This window comes from Panthera tigris, chromosome D2 (assembly GCF_018350195.1).
Source record: "Panthera tigris isolate Pti1 chromosome D2, P.tigris_Pti1_mat1.1, whole genome shotgun sequence".
NCBI lineage: Eukaryota > Metazoa > Chordata > Mammalia > Carnivora > Felidae > Panthera > Panthera tigris.
In genome coordinates this window covers 47,244,211-47,260,472 of record NC_056670.1, presented here as the reverse complement: position 1 = coordinate 47,260,472, position 16,262 = coordinate 47,244,211, and the positions used below count along the sequence as shown (strand labels likewise).

General features: G+C 38.3%; 1 protein-coding gene across 4 annotated transcripts in view; it reads right to left on the bottom strand.

Annotated features, from left to right (window-relative positions):
* The window catches only part of MARCHF8 (membrane associated ring-CH-type finger 8), a 122,956-nt gene extending 106,694 nt beyond the window's left edge, over positions 1 to 16,262 (bottom strand). For 2 of the 4 annotated variants that reach the window (XM_042960273.1, XM_042960272.1), the window contains exon 1: positions 15,609 to 16,003. The gene's annotated coding sequence lies outside the window, so the exon portion shown is untranslated. The other 2 variants (XM_042960275.1, XM_042960274.1) reach the window with 2 other exon arrangements.

Sequence of the window (16,262 nt, the reverse complement as noted above, 5' to 3'; positions counted from 1 at the left end):
TCAGAGAAAGACAAATATCATATGACTTCACTCATATGTGGAATTTAAGACACAAAACAGATAAACATAAGGGAAGAGAAGCAAAAATAATATAAAAACAGGTAGGGGGACAAAACATAAGAGACTCTTAAATATAGAGAACAAACTGAGGGTTGCTGGAGGGGTTGTGGGGGGGGGGGATGGGCTAAATGGGTAAGGGACATTAAGGAAGACACTTGTTGGGATGAGCACTGGGGATGATTCATAGAGGATGAATCACTGGAATCTATTCCTGAAATCATTATTGCACTATATGCTAACTAACTTGGATGTAAATTAAAAACAAATAAAACAAAAAGGCAAAGGACATGAAAAGACTTTCACTGAGAGGATATATGGTAGCAAAGAGCATATGAAAAGATATTCAACCTCATTAGCCATTAGGGAAATGCAAATTAAAATCACCATGAGACATCACCACATACCTATAATAGGTATAAAATAAAATAAAAAATGGTTCCAACACCCAAATATAGGCAAGGCTAAGGAGAAACTGGACCACCCTTATATTACTGGGAGGAATATAAAATGATACATCCACTCTGGAAACACTTTGAAAATTTCTTTAAAAACTAAATGCAGGGGATGGAGCGCCTGGGTGGCTCAGTTGGTTAAGCATCCGACTTCGGGCAGGTCATGATCTCACCATTCATGAGTTCAAGCCCCGCATCGGGGTCTGTGCCGATAGCTAAGAGCCTGGAGCCTGCTTCAGATTCTGTGTCTCCCTCTCTCTCTGCCCCTCCCCCACTCGCACTCTGTCTCTCTCTCTCCCCGCCTCAAAAAATGAACATTAAAAAACAAACAAAAACCAAACAAACAAAAAAAAAAACCTAAATGTGTGGGGGTGCCTGGATGGCTCGGTCAGTTGAGTGTCTGGCTTTTGGTTTCAGCTCAGGTCATGATCTCATGGTTCATGGGTTTGGGCCCTGCATCAGGCTCTGTGCTGGCAGTGTGGCACCTGCTTGGGATTCTTCTTTCTCCCGCTCTCTCTGCCCCTCCCATGTGCATGTGCGCTCGCTCTCTCTCTCTCTCTCTCTCTCTGTCAAAATAAATAAAGTTAAAAAAAAACAAACTAAACTTGTGATTATCATACAACCCATCAATTGTACCCCAGGACATTTATCCCAGAGAAATGAAGTAATTTGGTCATGCAAAAGCCTGCACACAAATGCCTGAATTAGCTTTATTCAACCAGATGTCCTTTAGTAGGTAAATGATCAAACAAATTATGGTACAAGAAGATGTACCAAATTATGGTACATCTATGGTACATACCACAGAATACTACTCAGCAATAAAAAAGGAATAAAAAGGAACTATTTGGACATGCAACAATCAGGATGAATCTCCAGAGAATGCCAATTCGAAAAGGTCATAATTTCATTTATATGACATTCTTAAGAAAGACAAAATTACTGCAATGGGAGAACATATTAATGGTTGCCAGGGGTTAAGAAAGCAGTGAGAGTGGGTAGAAGTGAGTATAACTATAAAAAGGGCAACATGAGGGATCCCTGTGGAAATGGAAATATTCTGCATCTTGACTGTAGCAATGTCAATGTCCTGCTCCTGATAGTGTACTGTTAACTTTACCACATGTTAATTCTGGGGGAAACTAAATAAAGGTTAAACAGGATCCCTTACAACTGCATATACACCTAGTTACCTCAAAATGAAAATTTTAATTTAAAGAAAAAAAGATATTTTAAATAAGTCTGCAAATGAGAGATTTTAACATGTTTTTGAAGACAGAAAATATGGAAATATTAATAACTTAGCAAGGTGGAGAAAGCCACAATGTAAAATACATGCAATGATGGATAAAGACACAAAATGAAGTAATTTGCCTATAAAACATCAAGGGGCTCACACTTCATGTTAGGAGTGGGAGCAAGCAACAGGCCAAACAGAGATACAATAAAAGTCTGTAAATAAAACAACTGGTCCACTGGACACATCCTCAACCAGAAACTGCTACCGGAAGTAGGGTGCTGTCATAACACAAACCTAAATAACTTTTATTTATTTAGTCATCACTTTGCAGGCAATGAGGAACTTCATACTATAGAATGAAAAGATGATGATCCACTTTATGCAATGTAAAATATTTAGGAACTCTGCTGACTGACTGTAACTCAGAAGGCAAACCACACACCTGATGAACTTTAAGCTCTAAGGGGCAAAAATCTGCAAATTGAAAACTACAGTGTGTACTGGTTCCTAGTGGCTATTTCTAGCAAAAGGTATTACAAGAAAGAAAGAAACTTAGAGATCAGATTATAGTGTGACATTACAGATGGCTTCCACTGAAACAAGATAGAGGTATAGAGGCGGGTAAGCAATAAAGTATCTCTCAAAAATAAATTTGGTTATTTGTACTCTGAATTGACTGGAAGCAAATGGATAACGAGTCTAAGTTTCTGAGGGAAACAGGGGTGCCTGGGTGGCTCAGTCAGTTGGGCGTCTGACTTCAGCTCAGGTCATCAACTCGCGCTCCGTGAGTTTTGAGCCCCGCGTCAGGCTCTGTGCTGACAGCTCAGAGCCTGGAGCCTGCTTCCAATTCTGTGTCTCCCTCTCTCTGGCCCTCCCCCGCTCACACTCTGTCTCACTCTCTCTCTCTCAAAAATAAATACATATTTTTTAAAAAATTTACGTTTCCGAGGGAAATACACTGGCAGAGAAACTACAAGCCCACATTTAGAAGGTCTCTGACTGTTCAAGACCTAAAAGCAATTTCTGGGAGTCTAACCTTCTATAAAAAGACCAACTTCACAATACCCAAGGAGACTGCATGCCAAACATCAATTCTGGATGTGTGATGAGGCCAAATAAGATCATGGAAAAAGAAGAACTTCCTAAAGGTTGATCCCTGGGGCCATGAAGAAAAAGGAAGGTGAGAGTTTCTCCCATGGAACAAAATCAGAATCTAATAAGAAACATCCTTTCCTTCCAAGGATGGGAGCCTTCCTTTATTATATCTGCCCATAAAGATTAAAGAACTGTTACAGGAGCGCCTGGGTGGCTCAGTCCATTAAGTGTCCGACGACTTCGGCTCAGGTCATGATCTCACAGTTCATTCGTGAGTTTGGGCCCCACATCAGGCTCTGTGCTGACAACTCAGAGCCTGGAGCCCGCTTCCAATTCTTTGTCTCCCTCTCTTTCTCTGCCCTGCTCGCATGTGCGCTCTCCCTCTCTGCTCAGAAATAAACATTAAGAAAAAAAAACAAAACTGTTACAGAAGAGTGACTACTGTCCCTCTATGCTTCACCTTCCAAATAGGACAGTTTACAAGTCATGTTGTGTTCTTACTGTAATACTTTTTGAGGGTTGAGGAGAAGGTGTGTCTTCTTAGTTCACTTGACTAAGAAAGGCTGATGTGGACCTGACAGCTGGCCAGGCATCACTTAGAGATCCTGTACTTTGAACTGAAGATAATGGCTGGTTGGATAGGGGATTAGTGTGCTCTGGGTGTGGGAAAAAGAATGAAACAGTTTGGAGACCAGAATGACTAACTGAAACAGACTCAAGGCAATTTACCTACTACATCATTTCCTGTTTCCGGGCAAATGGGAGACTACATTTTCCAGTCTCTTTTGCAATTATGAGAGTCCATGTGACTGATTCCTAATAAGAGGACAGTAATATTTTCCACTTCTAGGCCCTTAAAAACATTCATTAAGATCCTTCGTCCAGTTCTCTCTTCAACCGCCATCTTTGTTGTTCCTACTGTAACTGTTACCACGGTATAGCACAGCCCAGGGGTTTCAAAATTTGGGGTGCATACAAATCATCTTATTCTGATGCTGTAGATCTGGGATGCAGCCTGAGATTCTACATTTCTAATAAGCTCTAAGATGATACCAACATTGCTGGTTTATGAACTAAATTTTGAGGAGCAAGGGCTTAAATTACCAACATCAATACACAATGAGGAAAGATGATTCTCTGGAGAAACTGGCCTGGAAAAAGGTTTCCCACATAGTGACTGAGCTAGAGAATTCCAGTCCACATTAAAGCAGGCTGATGGAAGGCTCTAGGAGGAAAGACCTCCAGAAAATTATAGAGACTGAAAAAATATGGATAATATGAGAGAACATGATAAAAAGAATGTGTATATGAAAAGTTATGCCACTGAAAAATGAGGTAACTTTAAAAAGACACATAAGAAAGAAAAAGCAATCACAGACTACTACTTGGCTCTATAGAACAGAGTGGTCACTGACTACTGATTTCAATAAAAATAGGGATATAGCCAGCCATAGTTGGAACGCAGAAAAGGTAAGTGAGGAGTTTAAGATGCCCAAATCCAAATAACAAAAAAGCAACGCATAATCTAAAACTGATAAATCAATAATGTGTATAAGCATTAAGTTTAGAACTATGACGATAACTACCATAGAAATAAGAAAACAGAAGTTGCCGGGCCGCCTGGGTGGCTCAGTCAGTTAAGTGTCGGACTCTTGATCTCGGCTCAGGTCATGATCTCACAGTTTGTGAGTTTGAGCCCCGCATGGGGCTGTGCACTGATGGCGCAGAGCCTGCTTGGGATTCTGTCTCTCCTTCTCTCTGCTCCTCCCCCGCTTGTGCTTACTCTCAAAGCAAATAAACAAACTTATATGAAAAAAAAAATTATAAAAAAGAAAACAGAAGTTACCTGTTTTTCATTATAAGCCCTCTGTGTTCACTATTTTTAAACAATATCTAAGTATTTTGATGAAAACTTAAACGTCAATTTTAAAATACAGAAAAATACAGGCCCACCTAGGCGGCTCAATCAGTTGAGGGTCCAACTTCAGCTCAGGTCATGATCTCACAGCTCATGAGTTAGAGCCCCGCATCAAGCTCTGTGCTGACAGCTCAGAGCCTGGAGCATATTTCAGATTCTGTGTCTCCCTCTCTCTCTGTCCCTCCCCCACTCGCACTTTGTCTCTCTCAAAAATAAAAAAATAAAAAAAAAACATTAAAAAAATTTTTTAAATAAAAATAAAATACAGAAAAATATAGAGAATTGGTAACAGACCATACAGGCAAGGGAATGGAAAAAAGGGTACCTACACATTATTAGGGGAAGTGTAGGCTGAAATAAAAATTGGGGAAACAACCGCCACTATACAATTTAAATCTCATTGACCAGACGATTCCACTTTTAGGACTCTGTACCACACTAATACTTTCCATGAATGTTCAAAGACATACATACAAAAACAGTCACTTCAACACTGTTATAAAAGAGAAAAATCAGGGGCGTCTAGGTGGCTCAATCAGTTAGGCTTCTGACTCCTGATTTCAGCTCAGGCCATGGTCTCATGGTGTGTGAGACTGAGCTCCTTGTAGGGCTCTGCACTGACAGCACAGCCTGCTTGGGATTCTCTCTCCCTCTCTCTCTGCCCCTCCCCATTCATATGTGTGTGTGCACGCTCTCTCTCTCTCTCTCAAAATAAATGCAAAACATTTTTAAACAATATTTTAAAAAATTTTTTAAAAAGAAAAATCAGAACACACTAAATATCCACTAATAGAGAAAGAGTTGAATGAATTATGAATATATGTGCCCAACTTGATTTCAGCCTTGTAAGATCCAGAGCAGGTGACCCAGGGAAGCCTACCACACTTCTCATCTACAGAACTACAAGATAACAAATTTGTGTTGTTTAAGATTCTAAGTTTGTGGTAATTTCTTACACAGCAATAGAAAACAAGTACTTCTACAAAAGTTAAAGAAATGCATTAGTCCACTAATTAAAATCTATACCTCCAACTATACAGAGAAAGTCCTGCCTTTGTGCACCAAAAGACATGCACACAATGTTCACATAACCAGGGCACCTGGCTGGCTCAGTCCGAAGATCATGTGACTCTTGATCTCGGGGTTGTGAGTTCGAGCCCCACATTGGGTGTAGAGATTATTAAAATAAATAAACTTAAAAAAACATTCGCATAAACACTACTCATTACAGAAAAAAAATGACAACCCATTCACCAAGAGTACAAAGATCAAATTATGCAATATTCATATAATGTAATGCAATACATTAATGACATCAGTGAACTACAGCCACATACAGAAATATGGGTGAGTCTCAAGTCTCACTATGTGGGATGAAAAAGCAAGTGATGAAAGTGTACACACAGTATGATTCTAGTTATTACATTCAATGGTACCAAGACAGAAACAACACAGCACAGAAATGCAAATGTGATAAAACTATTTAAAAAATGAAACAATAAAAACAAGTTCAGGGTAGCAGTTATCTCTGTGGGGAGGTAAAAAGATAGGATGAGAAGGGGACCAGGGGGCACCAAAGATAATGTAAGATTTTGTTCCTAACTGGTGGTGATTACAAACTAATAGTATTTAAGTTCTAAACATTTTTCATAATTATTATAATGCTTATTCAATATTTAAAAGATGAAAACATCTAAGAATAGAACTTCCAGATAACCAAAACACAATTTTTTTTGCTTTTGTCAAAACATGTTCATTGAAAAAAAAATTATTCAAATAATATAAGAAAGTCCAATCAATTTTCAATATCTCTTAAAATCCCACCATGTAGACATAATCAGTAACAATTTGCTGAACATCCTTCTAGACACTTCTTATGCATGTGTGTACACATACATTTAAAAATTATACATAAAATTACTGTATACAACACATAAATGCTTATTCTATAAGTGCTCTTTACACCCTTGCTTTTTTAAGTCAACTGTATTGAGCCACAACTTACCTAAAATACACCCGTTTTAAATGTAATGCTAGAAAAGTTTTGACGAATTTAGTGTAACCACAAACCACTTAAAATTCAGAGAGAATATTTCTATCACTGCAAAAAAATCCCCTTTCTCCTCTGCAGTCAGTTCTTCCCACTCTGACCCAAGGCAATTACTAATCTCCTTTATTATACATTAATTTTGCTGGCTCTAAGATGAATGAAATTCTCCAGTATGTACTCTTTCGTGCCTGGCTTCTTTTGCTCAGCAAAATGTTTTCCAATTTCATGCCGTGATATTATCAGTATTTCCATTCTTACTGTGGAATAGTGTTCCATTGTCTAATGGTTGACAGACATTTGGAATAATTTCCAGCTTTGATCTCTAAACATTGTCATTACACCATTTGTGACATAACCTTTTATTTTATAACCGGGGGTGGAATTCCGGGTTATCCCACAAGTGTATGTTTAAGTCAACAGGAAACTGCGACACTGTCTTCCAAAGTGCCTATATCACGATACACTCCTAACAATTTATGTAAGTTCCGGTTGCTCTACATCTTCCCCAAGCCTTGATATCATCAATGTCTTCAATTTTAAGCATTATTGTAGGCAAAGAGTTGTTTATAATTTTGATTTGCACCTCCCTAAATATACTGAGAATTTTAAAACGTGCCTATTGTAAATTCAAATATTGGCCTTTGTGAAGTGTCTGTCCAAATCTTTTATCAATTTTATAATTTGAGTTGTCTGCCTTCTTATTAATGATTCGTAGAGGTTCTTTATACACACTGGATAATTTGTCAGACATATGAATTGCAAATATTTGCTCCCATTCTGTAGCAGATCTTGTATTTTTCCTAGCAGTGTCTTTTAAAGTGAAGAAGCTTTTAATTTTTCTTAAGTCTAATTTAACATTCAAAAATTTTTATCATGAATGCTTTTCGTATCATTCATATGACTGAAGGCTTTCTTCATCAGACTAGGACCACAACATGAATGTCCTTACCACTTCTATCATAATGTTGGATTTGAGATTCTAGACAATGTAATGGGCCAAAGAAAGAAATTAAGGAAAAAAAGAAGGCAAGCAGGCAGGGAGAAAGAAATAGTTGTAGAAAGAAAAGTTGTAGAAAGAAAAGTTGTAGAAAATTCTTTAAAAAGTAACCAAAAGACTACTAGAAGTAGTAAGCGAATTTAGAAAGTCTACCAGATATAAAGGTAATATACAAAACCAACTGTATTTCTACATATTGGCAATAAACAAGTGGAAAATAATTTTAATCTCATTTATAATATCAAAAACAAAATATTAAGATAAAAATTTGACAAAATATGTATAGGACATGTACACTACAAAACTAAAAATAATCCTTTGAAACAGATCTTTGAAAATAAAAAACAAAGGTAAAGGATTTATACTAACCAATTTCAAACCACACAGCCACAGTAAGAAAAGCAGTACAGTATTGACATAAGGACAGATCTACAAATCAACAGAAGAGTGAGTCCAAAAGTAGATTCACACATATACCATCAGTTGATTTCCAACAAAAAATGGCAAGATAATTCAATGGGCAAAGGCTGGAGAAAGGACAAGAAATTCAATAGGGAAAGGATAATCTTTTCAATAAATGATACTAAAACAGCTGTGAATTCATAAAGAAAAGTAACAAACCTAGACCCCTATCTCATACCACATACCCTTTAACCCCTAAAAATAGATCAGAGACCTATTATAAGAGCTAAAACTATAAAACTTTTGAGGGAAAAATTCTGTGGTCTGTTTTCTTCGTATAATATTTCAGATATATTTGTATATTAATAAATATACATCTTTTATATTTTTTAAAAAAGTAAGACAAATAAAGAGCAGCGAATCCTTAAAATTTTTTATACATGTAATTATTTTTAAAAATCAAATTTCAGGGGTGTCTGGGTGGATCAGTTGGTTAAGGGTCCAACTCTTGGTTTCAGCTCAGGTCATGATCTCACAGTTTGTGAGTTTGAGCCCCATATCAGGCTTGGTGCTTACAGTGCAGAGACTGCTTGAGATTCTCTCTCTCTCTTTCTCCCTCTCTCTGCCCCTGCACTGCGCATGCTCTCTCTCTCTCAAAAAACAAATAAGCATAAATAAAATAAAATAAAATAAAATAAAATAAAATAAAATAAAATAAAATAAAATAAAATAAAATAAAATAAAATTTCAAAACCCACTGTGAATTCCTTACCCATACAAACAATCTTTCTTCAACTGAAATTCAGAAATATTCAAAGGAAAAGAAAAAAAGTCTTCTTCAACCTCCTTTCATATGGTTTCAGTAAAATGAGGCTGCTTCTAGGGAACTCAAGTTTGCCTCAATAACTATTTTTTGAGTGCTTTTCTAAAGCCATAAATAATAAAACAAATCTGCCTAAAATATATTAATACCATCCATAATTTTTATAAAATGGTTACCAGAAGATCATGACAATATGAGAAATACTCTGTACTGATATATGGTTTGGAAGTGCCCTGTCCTAGTTGATAAAGATTATTAATTTATCACATAGGATTACAAAGTTTGGGAATTATAATAAAACAAGAAAACTATAATAAAACAAATTTAAACTATTCTAAGCATAAATTCCTCCCCCCCAATAATTTAGAGGATATCTCAAGAAATGTATTACCCTTGGGGCGCCTGGGTGGCTCAGTCGGTTAAGTGACTTCAGCTCAGGTCGTGATTTCGCAGTCTGTGAGTTCAAGCCCTGCGTCAGGCTCTGTGCTGACAGCTCAGAACCTGGAGCCTGCTTCGGATTCTGTGTCTCCCTCTCTGTCTGCCCCTCCCCTGCTTGCTCTCTATCTCTGTCTCTCTCTCTCAAAAAATAATAAACATTTAAAAAAATTTTTTAAAGAAATGTACTAATTACTCTTAGTCACAAGTTGTGGTTAACAGAATGATGATAAAAGAGTCCATTATAGTTTATTAATTTAACCATCACAGCTTTCCACAACACCAAAATGAAAGGCAACACATAATGCAAAATCACTGCCCACGTATTATTTATTGTGCACAAAACAAAGTACCCCAAAACTCATTTAAAACAATAAACATTTACTATCTAACAATTAGTCTGGGTCAGGAATTTAGACAGCTTAGCTCATCGTTTGCATGAGGCTGCAGTCAAAACTGCTGGGTAGTGGAGCAACTTCTTACTAGATATGTCTGGAGGCAAGGGAAACAAAAGCAAAAATGAACTATTGGGACTTCATCAAGATAAAAAGCTTCTGCACAGCGAAGGAAACAATCAACAAAACGAAAACAAAACAAAACAAAAGGGCAACCTACAGAATAGGAGAAGATATTTGCAAATGCCATATCAGATAAAGGGTTAGTATCCAAAATCTATAAAGAACTTACCAAACTTAACACCCAAAAAATAGATAATCCAGTTAAGAAAGGGGCAGAAGACATAAACAGACATTTCTCCAAAGACATACACATGACTGACACATGAAAAAATGTTCAACATCATCATCAGGAAAATACAAATCAAAACCACAATGAGATACCATCTCACACCTGTCAAAATGGCTAAAATTAACAACTCAGCAGACAACAGATGTTGGCAAGGATGCGGAGAAAGGGGAACCCTCTTGCACTGTTGGTGGGAATGCAAACTGATGTAGCTACTCTGGAAGTCTGGAGGTTCCTCAGAAAGTTACCACCTAGCAATTGCACTACCAGGTATTTATCCAAAGGATATAAAAATACTGATTTGAAGAGGCATATGCACCCCAATGTTTATAGCAGCACTATCAACAACAGCCAAATTATGGAAAGAGCCCAAATGTCCATCAATTGATAATGGATAAAGAAGGTGCAGTATATATATATATATATATATATATATATATATATATATATATATACACACACACACACACACACACACACACACACACACACACACACACACACACACAATATTACTCAGCCATCAAAAAGAATGAGATCTTGCCATTTGCAATCAGATGGGATGGAACTAGAGTGTATTATGTTAAGTGAAAGAAGTCAGAGAAAGACAAATGCCATATTATTTCACTCATATGTAGAATTTAAGAAACAAAAGAGATGACCACAAGGAAAGGGAAGGAAAAACAAAATAAAACAAAAATAGAGAGGGAGGCAAACCATAAGAGACTCTTAACTATAGAGAACTGAGGGTTGCTTGAGGGTTGTGGGTGGGAGTATGGGCTAAATGAGTGATGGGCATTAAGGAGGGCACTTGGGATAAGCACTGGGGATGATTCGTAGGGGGTGGATCACTAAATTCTACTCGTGAAACCAATACTACACTATATGTTAACTTGAATTTAAAGAAAATCTTGGAAAGAAAAAAAAATGTTGGCCAGACTATAGGATCATCTGAAGGCTTGGCTCTATATAAAAGGAAGGAAGGAGGAATTTGCTTCTAAGTTCATGTGGCTGTGGCCAAGCCTTGATCCTTTATTGCATGGGCCTTAGGGCTGTTCACAACATGGCAACCTTTTTTGTGTTTTATTTCAATATCTTTCTTTCCACCAATGACTTTTTTAGGTGTACAATTCAACGGCTTTTAGCATACTCACAGAATTGTGCAACCACCACCACAATCAATTTTAGGACATTGATCATCATAAAAGAAATCCATTATGCAGCAAATCTTCCCTCTTCCCCCACCCCAAATGCCCAGATCTGGGCAATCACCAATCTATTTTCTGACTCTATAGATTTGTGTATTCTGGACATTTCATATAAACATAGCCATAAAATAACGTGGCCTTTTGTGACTGGCTTTTATTATTTAGCATAATGTCTTCAAAGTTTATCTATGTTGTAGCACGAATCTGTACTTCGTTTCTTTTAATGGTTGAGTAACATTCCACTGTATGTATAAACCACCATTTATTTATCCATTTATCAACTGGTATACATTTAAGTTACTTTTATTTTTGGCTACTATGCATACTGATACTGTAAACATTTGCATACAAGTTTTGGTGTAAATATATATTCTCATTTTTCTTTGGGTATAAACCTAGGAGTGGGGTTGCTATGTCATTTGCTATCCCTGTGTTCAGCTGTTTAAGGAACTATTGGACTGTTTCCCAAGGGAGCTACATCCCTTTCCATTCCCAATAACAGAGTATGAAGATTCCAGTCTCTCCACAATCTCTACAACACCTGTTATTATCTGTCTTTTAGATTATAGTCATCCCAGTGGGTACAACACAGTAATTTACTGTGATATTGATTTGCATTTCCTTGGTGGCTAATGAGATCAAGCTATTTTTCGGGTGCTTATTGGTCATTTGTATGCCGTGTCGGAAGAAATGTCTATTCAAATCCTTTGTTTTTAAATTGAGTTCTTCTTTTATTGTTGAGGTGTAAGACTTCCTTACACACTCCCATTAGAAATTTATTATTAGATATATGATTTGCTCACAGTAAACACTAGAGAGCATGTGGATAGGGTATCAGTAGGAACTCTCATACAATGAGGATAGGAAAGTAAAACAGCACAACTACAAGGGAAAGTAATTTGGCAATACTTGGAAAATTACAGAGGCCCATCCCCTACAAGCAACAATCCCAATCATAGGTGTTTACCTCAGCAAAACGCTTACACTTGGTAAAAACTAGCATGGGTGGAAACTTGGAGGAAAAAACATGAATGAAACATAGAAACCTCAGTGGAAAAGACGCAGAAAAAAATCCACATACTACAATGCCATTTATATAAAGTTCAAAAACATTCAAAAGTAAACGTTCTGGGGGGTGTATACACATAAAATAAGTTTATGAAGAAAAGCAAAGAAATGGTAGAATTCAGTCTGGTGGTTACTTCCAAAGGGATGGAAGGGGAGGTGTCTAATCAGGAAAAGGCACACAGTTTCAATGGTATTGATAATATTCCATTTTTTGAGCTTTGTATATGCAAATTACTTATTTCTGTATGTGTGACTTATTTCATAAACATTTTTTTCAGAGAGCTACACTAATATCTGAATATCTCTCTAATATAGATACACACTGAAGAAGTTTCATCCCAATATACTTCATGCAGATGAGGAGTATCGTAGTGAACCAAAAACTACATATAAACAAGATCATCAATTATTTTTAATCCAATGAAGTGTATGCTTTGTAGAACAGAAAAGATGGATTCTCTGCCTTTTCCTGCTTCTCCCTTTCTGTCAGCCTGCCTTCCTGATCCCACCTTTACCACAGCAATCTGGATTAAATACCATCTCCTCTAGGAGGTTCTGCCATTCAATCCATCAGCCTGATGCGTGCACATCCTCCTCTCAATTTCCATAGTATTTGTATCACTTCAAGGCCCTCATCACATTATCCCTGGAATGCATGTGATTTAACTCCTCTGTCAAAGATAAGTACCTGAAGATTCAGAACACTGATTACATCAGTCTGCTCATAGAAGGCACTCAGTTTTTTGTTGACTATTGAACGAATGAATGAATGAATCTGAAAATTCAGGAATTTCAAGATGAGGTGAGTAAAGATCTGGCCTAGTCTTCTTTAAAATTCTCAAAAACTGAGGAATTAAATAATTATACTCCTTGAAAAAGAATTTCAACATTGAAACTCTTCAAAATATAGCAAAGATAAGATTAACAATGGTCGGTTAAAATATAAAATGTTTATAGTGCATATACTGATTAACATTCCATAATCACAGGGGGCCAAATCAGAGGCGTAAGAACTTCCTGAACAGTCCACTGCCTTAGACCATGTCTTGAAGTCAATCATGTAACTGGAGAACAGGTAGAGTTCTATCTTTTATAGAAAAAAAAAATAGTGCATGCTATTTCATGACCTAAATTTGTTACTTTTAGAAATTTTGACAACTTTTTTTTTTTTTTGCTTTCAGATATTTAAATTGTTTCCTACAAAAAGTATAAACCTAAACATCATGTGCTTACGGCAGAAAAGGGACATACATGGGGGGGTGGGGCTTGGGGGGGGATGGAAACCACAAGTGAAACAGCTGTTTCTCAAAAACTAGGCACTACTGCTGATAACAAATAGGGAGTCTTAACTGGTTGAATCAATTCATTTCTGTCTATGCATCTATAATTCCTTCCTGGAGCTAAGTTAAAGAAGACAAAAAATGTTGGAAGGAGGGCTGCCGCCAGATTTAGCAAATAAAAATGCAGTAAGCCCAGTTAAACTTGAACTTCAAATAAACAATTTTTTTTTTAGTAACGCATGCCTTATGAAATATTTATACTAAAAACTTATTCATTGTTAATCTGAAATTAAAATTTAAACTAGGTTAGCTGTATTTCATCTGGCAACCCTAATTGAAGCCAAAAAAAATGGAGCTGTAATCAATCCAATTTCCTCACTTTGTGATAGAAACTGAGCCCCGATGGAAAGAAGTAACCTACCTAGACCTACACCAAAGATCAAGGAAGTAGGTCTACTTTGAAAAGAGAAAACAGGGGCGCCTGGGTGGCTCAGTCCGTTAAGCGTCCGACTTCAGCTCAGGTCACGATCTCACTGTCCGTGAGTTCGAGCCCCGCATCGGGCTCTGTGCTGACTGCTCAGAACCTGGAGCCTGTTTCAGATTCTGTGTCTCCCTCTCTCTCTGACCCTCCCCGTTCATGCTCTGTCTCTCCCTGTCTCAAAAATAAATAAAACGTTAAAAAAAAATTAAAAAAAAAAAAAAGAAAAGAGAAAACATATTCTGCTAGGTCACCTTGGGTTCCATTCATAGTCCATTCAACCTCCAATCTTGCTCACTTCACAGAAGCACCAAGTGGACAACTTGTAAAAGTTTATGGTTTTCCTCTTTCAATATAAAACTTCAAGTTTCAGTAAATCTCTCATCAATCCCAGTCCTTGAAAACAACAATCCAAAAAAGTAAGCATTTCTCTTAAACAAAATCATCCTTATAATTTTTGGTCTACCGACCACCCCTTCATATTCTGTTTATATGTTCACGCACCATATGAAACATGACCTCCTTTTCTCCTAAACTCAGTTCTCTCAAAATCCAAAATTCTCTTGCTCCAGGGTTTCAAAATTTGTAATACATTCATATCATTCCATGACTCTACGATTTTAAGTCATGCACCCTCTCAACTTTTGTATTTTTCAGAGGTAATGTCCTAATCCATTCAGTTGGGTCTAAAAAAAAAAGTCTTGGCCAAAAAAAAAAAAAAAAAAAAAAAAAAAAAAGCCTTCCGCTCCCATTCTACACCTGAGCAACAACGAGCAATGCGCATAAGGTCTCACTATTATAAACACACACTTACTTGCCTTGGGCCTGGAATGCAAGAAAAGATGGAAAGGGAAACGTCCATTGGAAATTTGGGAGGGCCTTTCCCAAATCTATATGAGGAATATACTAAATTGTCTCTCTAATTGCATGACATACAGTCGAACAAAATCGAAGGAAAAATAATAGAAAACTCCACATAAGCAAAAGATCCATCCAGAGCCTATCAAATTAACACTCAAAACATTTCCCCAACAGTATACCAATGCTTCTCAGCCTGTGATCCCTGGGGGCCCTTAGAGGTGGTGCAGTGGAACAGGAAGACAGCGAGGCAGAAAAAAGGTTTCGTTTTTATCTTTTTTTTTTTTTTTTTTTAACTAACTGGGCTTCCAGAAGAGGTTCAAAAAAGGGTTTGTTGCATCAAAAACGCCTGAAAAGAAACGCAGTAACATAAACCATTACGACTTTGTCTAGTAAGTTTTCTATTAAAAACTTCACCCAGGTGAGTAAGAATCCAAATCGTGTCAGGTGGAAAATTTAAAGACAAACAGGAACTTAGCAATTAAAAGACAAATATCTACCTAAGTGTTCCCTCTGGCAGCTTCCAAAGTATGCGGGTGTCTCGAGATCACACACGTCAGAAGTGGCAGGTCCTCACAGATCATCTAGTCCAGACATTCATTACAGATGTGGAAACTCAGGCCAGGGCGAGGGCTGAGGCTGACTTGGCCAAGGTCTCACAGCCCGCAAGGGCCAGGCCAGGCTTCAACTGGGACTCCACGCTGGCAGCCCAGGGTCCTCAGCGCCCCCACGGATCCTGCGGCCCTCGGTTCGGCGCGGCCCGGAGAGTAGCCTCGGGCAGCCTCGAGCAGCCGGGGCGGAAGGGCCCACAGCCCGGGGTCGCTGCCACTTTTCGGCCGGCTCCGCGCGGAGGCCGCGACCCAGAGCCGTGCAGAGCTCGGCGGCCGCCCCTGCCCAACCCACCTGTCGTGGACGGCACCGCCGGCAGCCACACCCCCTGCCGGGGTCCGGGGCTCGGCCGGCCTTGTCGGCGGCGGGCAGCAGCGACTGCGCGCGGCGTAAGGTACGCCCGTCCCAAGGCCGCAAGGGTTACCTCAGGTGGGCGCTGAGCTCGCGGCTGGGCCGCCCCGCCTCGCCTGAAGCATGCCGGACACCAGGACACAGCAGGGCCGCAGCTCGGCCACCACCGGGCCTGTTTACACCCCTCTGCGGGA